Source organism: Gorilla gorilla, chromosome 12 (assembly GCF_029281585.2).
Source record: "Gorilla gorilla gorilla isolate KB3781 chromosome 12, NHGRI_mGorGor1-v2.1_pri, whole genome shotgun sequence".
NCBI classification, from domain to species: Eukaryota; Metazoa; Chordata; class Mammalia; order Primates; family Hominidae; genus Gorilla; species Gorilla gorilla.
In genome coordinates this window covers 132,259,143-132,268,934 of record NC_073236.2, presented here as the reverse complement: position 1 = coordinate 132,268,934, position 9,792 = coordinate 132,259,143, and the positions used below count along the sequence as shown (strand labels likewise).

General features: G+C 41.2%; 1 long non-coding RNA gene across 1 annotated transcript; it reads left to right on the top strand.

The window, feature by feature from the left end:
* Positions 1-454: 454 nt before the first annotated feature.
* Positions 455-9,495, top strand: LOC129531780 (uncharacterized). The gene is made up of 3 exons (XR_008677182.2): positions 455-526; positions 932-1,141; positions 7,222-9,495. It is a non-coding gene; the product is annotated as an uncharacterized lncRNA (long non-coding RNA).
* Positions 9,496-9,792: the final 297 nt, after the last annotated feature.

Here is a 9,792-nt window from a genome sequence, read left to right as displayed (position 1 = left end):
TCAGCTAACAGATGCCCAGCCTCATGTCGGAACCAGATCGCGCCACTGCTGAGATTCCATCCAGTTCCTTTCTTATTGAGCCGTTTCCCTAGCAGATGGTGCAATGCTGCAGGCATACTCCTTCCTGTTAATTACCAGCCTTCGCTACAGATGGAAATGTCAGTCAGCCTCACAGGTCCTGGTTCCTGCCATTGCCTCAGTCCCTAGCCCTCTACCTAGGCAAGATGCTGCCAACACACACCATGTGTTTTGTGACTGCTGACTAGGCAGGCAACAAAAAACAACTTACTTCATGAATATTCATGGCGGAATGTTTAAAGTTCTGTTCATCTGTGATGCTTATAGATCCACTTAAAGGGGATGGCACCTTCCTAAGAACACTCTGCCCCTTGTTTTCCTAAACTGAGGATACACGAGTTACCAAGTGAGTTGTCATGGCAACGTAGAGAGGACCATTAAACGTCGGCCATTTGGAGCCTTCTGTAGACACATCAATTTCTGACTAACGTTCTTCTCATACCTCTAAGTATCACTTAATTATTCTTGTCCTGCCATAACAGACCAATAGTCACCAAGCTGAACTGATTAGCTAATAACTGTTGGTTTTCATTAAACCCTGATTATCTCATTAGCGCATATGTAGCCAATATGAATTCCTTGATCTTTCTTGGTATTTAAATATACCAAATCGAGATAAATGAATTTCAGTAGTCATCCTCTATCCATTAAGTCGAATTATTTTACTTGTTTTGGAAACATTTTAGCAATCAAAACTGGGTATCTTTTTAGGTTTAAAGGAAAAAATTAGGGCTCAGGTTTTGAGAGTAGAGAAGAGGAAGTGAGATCTTGAGGAAGACTTTGATTGAAGGTCATTCAGATAAGCTTTTTTTTTTTTTAATTTGTCATCTTCTTTGGGATGCTGTGTTTATAGGTGAGATCACGTGATGATGGAGAAGGTCACCAGAGCCAGGCACCTTGTCCACACACAGGGCTTCCTTCCTCCATGACTTAACCCAGAGATGTAGACGGCGGGGTCAACATTAAATACCACAAACAGGCAAAAGAGCTTCAGACAGAAGGATCATCTTCCTGAAGACAAAATAATCATCATCCTTTGAGGGCAAAATGGGCAACTTTATGGGTATGTAAAATTGAGAAGTAGCTTTCATGAGTCCTGATTTATTTATTTAAAAATCTAAATTTATTTTTTTCCTTAGGTATCTTTTGTTTTGGAATGGGACTCTACACTATGGGATTTCTAGTGGAGGGGAGAGTTACCAGAGTCAGCACTGGAGGTATGGGAACTTCTACGCTAGAGAACTGCAGTAGGGAAAATTGAAAGATGCTATTTTGGGGGTCTCACTGATAGTTATGAAGCTTAAGTGTTTTTTCCTGGTGTCTTTTTAAGAAGCATATGTTAGTTGTATGCTTTTTGATATTAAAAAAAGATAAAGCATGTGTAGGTATTTTACAGGCAGAGCAGAGATGGGGATATTCTGAATGCCCTTACCCCCCAGAAAACAAAAGGTAAGCTACATATATTTTATAAAGTAATAGGAGAGGATACATCTCTTGGAAGAGTGGGGAGATAATGCCCATAATGTAGCTAGCTAGGGCTCTACATTCCCTTGTTCAAAATCAACTATGATTGCATTTTACAATGAAGAACACACACAGTGATTTGCAGGTAAATATTTAACAACAAGCTCGCCAAATAAAAATTGCTAGAATATATATACATGTATATAATGTCATTATAAACTTTACTCATATAAAGGATGTATATCACACAATTTACAAATAATAAAATACACAATACTCTTTATTGCAAATTTTACATAAGCAATTAATTCTTACAGAATACTTTCACTGATTTTTGCCAAGCTGCAGTATCTATAGCCAACCTATAGTTACAATTCAGTTATGATTTGATAATTTAAACTGAATCCCTTTCTGCTCTTTCCTCATTAAATTTGTTATCATTAAGTCCAATATGTGATCTATTGTTAAACTAGTTCTCATTCTCATACAAACTATTATATATTTAGTAAATCAAAGTCTGTTTCTGGTTCATTGCTATGTATATCGGAATTTCACCCTTTGTTCAATGATGTGAGGAACTTTTTTTGTCTAATTGGATAATGGTATTCAAATACAGGAAGAATATTTCTTCAATATCTTTTGCCATACACAATGTAGTAGCTACATGCACAGCACACTATTAGGTTTAATCTGCATTACTGACATTTTCTGCAATACTTTCTTAAGTCTAGTCAATCAACAGAGCATTAAATCAAGTTTTGTTTTATAGTGTTTGCCAATTTCTGTTTTATAAATATTTCTACCATGCTCAATTTCAAGCTACCAACATGATGTCACTGAAGGCAAAGTTGGACAGAGAAGTTATAATAGTACACTTGATTTTTAATAATGACTGTGTTTAACAACCAAATTACAAAATTGCTGAAAATTTAACCCTAGGCTCTTGCAGGCTGGTGCAAGTCAACTCAAACACACCACCAGGGAACCCCATTTCCTCCACTTATCTCTTTTGGAATAAATATATCATGTGTGTATGTTTACAAGTATGTAAAAATTACATAATTTTACAAAATCTTATTTAAGTGAAGCTTAATAAAGCATTCAATAAATTGAATTGAATGGATGCACACTTAATGAAGCTAGTTGAAAAAATAAAATATAAACACATGGAAAGTTTAGTAATATTTGGAGTGAGTTTTGCTTTGTGCCAAGGGAGATTTAACAAGACAACATGGCTTCTAAGAAGGGTGAGGACTTTCTGTATAGCCTAGTAGGGGTGGGCAAGGGGCTTAGCCTGAGCCTAGAAAAGTGGTTAAGATTTGGGTAGATGAAGAGGGAAAAAAAGAATAGTTCAGTCATTAACTCAAAGAATATGTATTGATTGATTACTAGTAACCATAAATATTAAATTTTATATCATTAATAATCTTTAAAAGGATACACAGTTTCTCCAAAGAATGTTTTAATCTTCTAAGCAACTGGCGGGACACAAATAAATGTCAAAAATCAGTTACTTAAGGAGTTTTAAATGTCTAAATTTTAAAAATTAACCACAGTGTCTAAAAGCAAACAAAAATTGTTTTCCTTATATACTATATCTTTAAAAATTCTGTGGAGAATAACAGCAACAGAAACTTATGAGGAAGCCAAAAATTGCTTGTCAGATTTAGGAGATATACAAAAACCAAGTGTTTTGTTTTGTTTTGCTTTGTTTTTTAATTTGGTCTTCAAAGGAGGGAGAAGAAGGACACATGCAATTAAAGGTCAAAATGATAATAACTTGGCTAGAATTCATTTTCATTTGCAGACTGGCACTTGTAGGAATTCCCTATTAGCCCAAAGACTAGCCTGAATGAAGTTAGTTAGGCATTATTTCCCAAAGTAAGAAAAGTTAGCTTTCATTTCTAAAGCCAGGAAGAAAGAATTATAGATCTGTATAAAACAAACATGGATGTGTTTGCCATAAAATGAGAAAAGAGATCTGTAATTCTGAATAAAGAAATATCTAACCTCTAATAGGGAAAATTAAAAAAATTTACTTTTTATTGAAAAGTAAATATGGAAATAAATACGAAAAATAACCAAATTGAAAATTGTTCAATCTGGTTAGTAATGTAATTAAAGGAATAAGATGTCAATTTCTCTTAGAAGGGAAACCAAGGCCATAGAAGTTACTACATTATTGCCTCTTCTGATATGAGATAGATATACTCATATACTGCTATGAATTGCTGCTCATTTATTTTTAGAAGTCAGTTTGACATATGTAACTAGAACCACAATAGAGAAACGGTTAAAGATACTATGGGCCATCTGTCTGTCTGTCTGTCTCATCTGTCTAATTAGTTATCTAGAAAAACCAGTACGGAAAGAAAAAAATAACAAAATGTTAATGAATTAAAAGTGATTTGAGGTCTCTGTTTACATTTTTATGTATTTTTCCATTTTTTTTACATTAGCAACTTTTGCTTTTATAATCAGAAAAAAGAAATCAAAGTTAATTTAGAAAGGAATTGTACTGCTTTTGAGGAGCACAAGCTTTGGATACAGAAAGACCTTGAATTATAGCCTGCTTTGAATCTCTACGATCTGTGCAGCATTGGCTAAACATTTCTTAGACTCGGATCTTCAGTTTCACATCTTTTAAAAGGCATAATAACAGAATGCTTACAGGGTTACCTTGAAAATAGCTGAGCCTACCTTACGGAGTGCTGGACGTGTGGTATGTGTTTAGTGCAGGCCAGCTCCCCTCCCCAGTTCAACACATCCTGAGTGGTATCCACTGACATTGAAAGACCAAAATCAGATCTTTTTGAGTCTCACCAATTCTACCCAAAAAACCCTCCCCCTTGTGCTCTCAACCTAGGAGGGTCAAGCCAGTGGAATGGTAATCATCTTGTGTGAGTTGTCAGTGCTCTCCTAAGCATCTGTTATGCAGGATCACGCTCTTAAGTTTGCCAAAAATTACATCGTTGATAATGTCTGCTGGAGATGCTTAGGCAAAACTTGAAATAGAAAGATAGCATTTTGGAAGACAATTCCCTACAAGTGTAACCCCGAAGAATGTTGGTTTGGGGACATGGAACAGCTGGAAAAGTAAGACCACATCGTTCAAAAGCATGACAGCACCTCTGCAAATGAGACGAGAGCTAAATATGTGTCTCAGAGATAGGAAGCTAAATCAGAACGCAGCAAGAAGACAGCACACATTCGAGAGAGGAAAAAGTGTGAAATCTGCTTCTGGCCATCAGAGGAGCTGATGCAATCCCGGCTGACTCGGGGGACAGCCACGGTGCCAGCTACAGAGGCCACATGGCTTCTAATGAGGCCAGGCCCAGTTGTAGCTCCGAAGAGTGGGTGAGCCAGCCAAATTTCACCCGAGGACAGAAGCAACTTTAACAGCTGGTGAGTGAATTAACTTCAGGCAAACCGGTTGGACCCAGGTGGAGGGACATTTTGAATCATTCCCTTATGGGTAGAAAAAGAACAAAACATCTTAGGAAACAGAGCTACCATGGCCTCTTTATTTCAGTTTAGTTTCTCCTGTCAGCCTTCTTTGGGGGCCAGGGAAGGAGCCAAGCAGGAGGGAGAAGCTTGGGGGCTTGAGGGACTGTGGAGCGATGACACATCAGTTTGAGACTGCATAAAAGGAGGATGGGGAAGTCAGGGTCCAGGGTGCGCTTGCATTGCAGAGCTGGGAAGGAGGCTGCACTTGATCAAGGCAGCATTCCACCTGAGTTAAAGGAAAACATTTTAGGTGATGTGAGCTCTTAAAATGAGATTTCTTGTTAAGAGAACCTCTTCAGCATCTTTTTTATCTGCAGCTCTTATCAAATGCTGGGTCCCTGGCATTTGCACAGTAAATATTGTTGACCTCCTCCAGAGTATCTCTACTCCCAAGATTTACCTGTTTATGGAGTGGGCTGTCCTCATGAGGCCTTGTCCCTGGAAGCGCCCTGCAGAGAGCAGGCTGATCCTGAAAGGACGGAAGAAGGGCTTCTTGCATTGACTGGAAACCTGAATCCTGAGGAATTCAGGGAAAGCCTGCACCCTGCAGTTTGAGCACCATCCTGCCACCTGGTGGCTGCATCCCTAAATTGCAAGGGCAGGTCTGTTTTAACAAGCCTCTAAATAAGTGAATTTGCAAAATAAAGTCATGAGGTGAAGCCATTTTGACAAATGTTAAAGAGAGATGCGAGCATCTTAGAAGGATGGGTAGAATTAAAAAAAAAAACAAACATGTTGTGAGAGAATATAGCTTTTCTGGTGAGAAAGAGGTCAAATCAAATGTGAGTGGGCAGACAGGAAACAGGAGGCTAACGCAGCACCCAGGTGTGGGTAGGATACCGCATACCGCCCTGACATGCAGGTTATTCCAGGAAGATGTCTCTCTCTGTGAAGGCTGAGGTTACCACTGTTCCTACGCAGCCCAGGGAGGAAAGGGGTCTGGTAACATTGTGTGCCTCTCCTTTTTTGACATTCTAATATTTGACCCATGTTTAAGTGTGCAAAAACCTTCTCAAGGCAGCACAACATCTTTTGATTTTTTAACATCAGCACTGAGTTTACCTGTTTTTTTTTTTTTCCTTTGGTCACTTTTGTCTTCTTCCTTTCCCATTCTCTTCTTTAGTTGACAAGCACTGGCTACCATCTATGTGTCAACAGTTGTGTCATGAGTTTGAGATGGGCCGACAGCACATGGAACTCAAAGGTGACTAAGGGAGAAAGGAAAGTAAATCAATGATCAGAGTCCAGAGAGCTACATGCAGTGCAACCCATGGTTTTATGGGAGAACCGACAGGGGCACCTCACTCTGGAAGGAACAACGCCAGGAGAGGCTTTGAGGTGCCGATAATGTCCAGGTGATGTGCAAATGTGTAGGAGCTAGCAAGACAGAAAAGCAGCTATTAATGGGGAAGTGGTGTGGGTGACATTTCAAATAGAGGGAATAGGAGGCAAAAGAAGATTAAAAAGATATGCTTAAGGAAATGCTGGAACGACTATTTCACATGGCCATGGTGCCAGAGATAAGTTTAGAAGACATGCACAGGATCAGACCGGGGAGGGTGAGCCAGTGGCTCTGCATTTCACCCTGGCAACTCTGAAGTCCTGCTGGAGAATTTTAAGCAGGGGAGGAACGGCCACCTGACAGATACAGATAAACATCCTGGAAAGATCACTCCTGCTACAGAGAGAAAGGAGCAATGCTGGAGGCTGCGGCTGCCCAGGACAAGGAGGCCTTCTGAAAAAGTCCATCTGGATGAAGGCGAATTCAAGAGCAGCTTAGCTGGCAGAACTGAAGGACCGTGGTGCTCCTACAGATCATGTGGATGATGGGAAGGGTCTCAAGGAAATGCACAGAGGGTGTGAAAAGTTCCAGGTTGAAATCCTAGGTGCAGGCTAGGCAATGGCCATTTTAGCATTTATGAATGGAAAATCCAGGGTGCACAATGCTTTGAGGAGAGAGTCACTTTGGATTTGCCTCCGGAGTCTACAGATGCGGTGTCCTTGGGCGCCCAGCCATGCAAGTCTGGGGTCTGAGCTGGTAGCCGGATCTCAGCCTCTTTCACCTCTCTTTTTCCTCTTTTTATTTATTTATTTTTCATTCTTTCCCCTCTCCACATCTCAGTTCTAACCTCTTTGCCTCAATATGCTCTTTCTTGTCTGTTCTTTAAACAGGAACTTGTTTGGAATTGAGCCTTGATTCTGAAAAGAAAGTATCAGAGGGCAGCATTTGAACTGGCATTTAAGGTGTCAACCAGGGGGAATTTGGTGCTGACCAGTAAAAGGGGAGAATCGAAAACAGAAGCTCCATCACCAGGGACAGGTCCAGACTCCTGACTAGAAACTCAGTGGATGTGCCGAATCATTCGGATACTTTCCAGAAAATTATTTTACCTACTCAGAAGGCTGGGCATCAGCCAAAACTGTCTGGAAAACCACAAGGAAAGACATTTCCATGAAGTAACTAGAGTTTCGGGCTTCTACTCTAGAGGAATATAAGAGGAACTTTCTTTAAAGAGTATGCAGGTGGTTCCTTTTAAGCTCACCTGTCTGGTTTTTCAAACAGATCAAGGGGTGATGGCAGGGAAATATCTCCCTGGGAAATCTCACCCCTCCATTTGCTAAAGAGAAGGAGCTTCGATCCCTTGACAGGATGATGAAACAATAATAAACTGATGTGACCAAGTCTCATGCCAGCAGTCCTACCTGTGGCCCACCCTTCTCGTGGCCAACAATGGCTTTTCTTAAATAAATAAAAATCAAGATTTGTACCATTCCTGCTGTAAGCTCTTCAGTGGCTCATGGATGAATGAACAGGATCACCGTTGGCACACAAGTCCTCCCACAGATCACCGAATCATCTTTCCACCCCAGCTTTTGCCATTCTCTCCCCATCCCACAAATCCATTGCCATCCAAAGATAAGAAAGATACCAGATAGGGCTTCCCAGTTGCAGCAGAGTGGACTGTCTTTACACTGGAGGGCTATTCTTCCACAAAGAAGTCTTCTCCCCCGTGGGAAGGGATTGGAGTACTTCTCCCAGGCATTATGTGAGCAGATGGTTGAGAAATGAGCTAGCCCTTGAGCCTCTGCAGCAAGGGAGGGTCCCATCATGAGAGCAGATGGTATGGGAAATGCACCAGTTTGGAAATGGGAGGAACAAGTTTCAGGCCTGACTCAGATACAGATCCTTGCCATCATCAGTATGCCCTTGAATGAACTATAAAGTGTCTCTGCACCTCTGTTGTCTCCTTTGCAGTGTTGAGCCAAGGTTATATACCACACAGGGATTGAGGAAGAGGAATTAAGGCAGCGTACATGGAAGTGGCTGGCTCAGTCGTCACTGGCTAAACGCTACTTGAATTCCGTTCTAAAACTCCACATAGAAAGGCAATTTGACAAAATTTGATCATCCCTTCACCCCAATTCTCACCCCGTGAACTTTTCTTCCATTTATCACCCTTGGATTTCGTAGCTCGGCACACACAGTCTTTCTCCCTCTCTCACTTCTTTCTCTCTCTCCTTTTTTCTTCTTCTGTTAAACCCAAGAAATTCTAATGCTGAAGAGGGTTTTCTTAAGGTGATTCTCCTGGAAAAGATGACTCTTTAAGCAAAAATTCAGACTTTCTCTAGAGTAACCGAGACACGTAGGTGGCGGTAGCAATACAGGCTGACCTTCCAGCATGGTCCCGGGAACCACAGGTCAGCTCTGCTGCAGATGCTCAGACGGCGTGTCTCTTCCTGAAACAAATGGACTTCCACACGGCTCTTCTGAAGACTAAGATGGCCACGTCTATCTAATGAACCCATCCTGCCACCTCCATTTGGGTCCTGGAAATGGACCGAGCTCTTTTGTGGTTCCCTGTACATTTCAGCATGCATCTTCAGCTATGAGAGGTCATTTGCTGCCAGTTCTGTTGGCTTTAATGAGTCTCCTGCCTTGGACCTGGAGAGAGAAGTGGGAAAATGTGATTCTCATGCCCAGGCCTGGCCTACCTGAACTCACTTTTCCCATTAAGCTTTGACACTGGACCATGCGTTTGTTGGCAGAGGAGGTTTTTATGGATCTTATGGGGGATGCACAATGGAAACTGGAATTAAACTTGTGTTTCTCTTTTTTCTCTCTCTTTTCCTTGATTGGGTTTTGACGGAAATTATTTGACTGTTTCCTTTTCACATGGACAGAATCGAGTATGTTCTTTCAACGTTATCCAAACCATCATGCTCAAATGGAAAGGAAAGTTCTGTGAGGTTAAATGGCAGAGACATGATGTCTACAGTAGGAACAAAGCTGCTTAGATCCTTCCAGACGCTGTAAATTCCCCTAACATAAAAGACGAGTACAGACTCTGAGGTCAGAGGGACTCACGCCCAAATCCCATCTCCACCTCTCACAAGTTACTTATTCTCTTTGAGTCCTGATTTTCTCACTGGTCAAATGGGAATAAAAATCCCCTCCTGGGCCGGGCATGGTGGCTCACACCTGTAATCTCAGCACTTTGGGAGGCCGAGGCGGGTGGATCAGGAGTTTGAGACCAGCCTGATCAAAATGGTGAAACCTCGTCTCTACTGAAAATACAAAAAAACTAGCCAGGTATGGTGGTGCACACCTGTTATCCCAGCTATTCAGGAGACTGAGGCAAAAGAACCGCTTGAACCCGGGAGGCAGAGGTTGCAGTGAGCCGATATCACACCACTGCACTCCAGTGTGAGTGACAGAGCAAGACTCTGTCTCAAAAAAAAAAA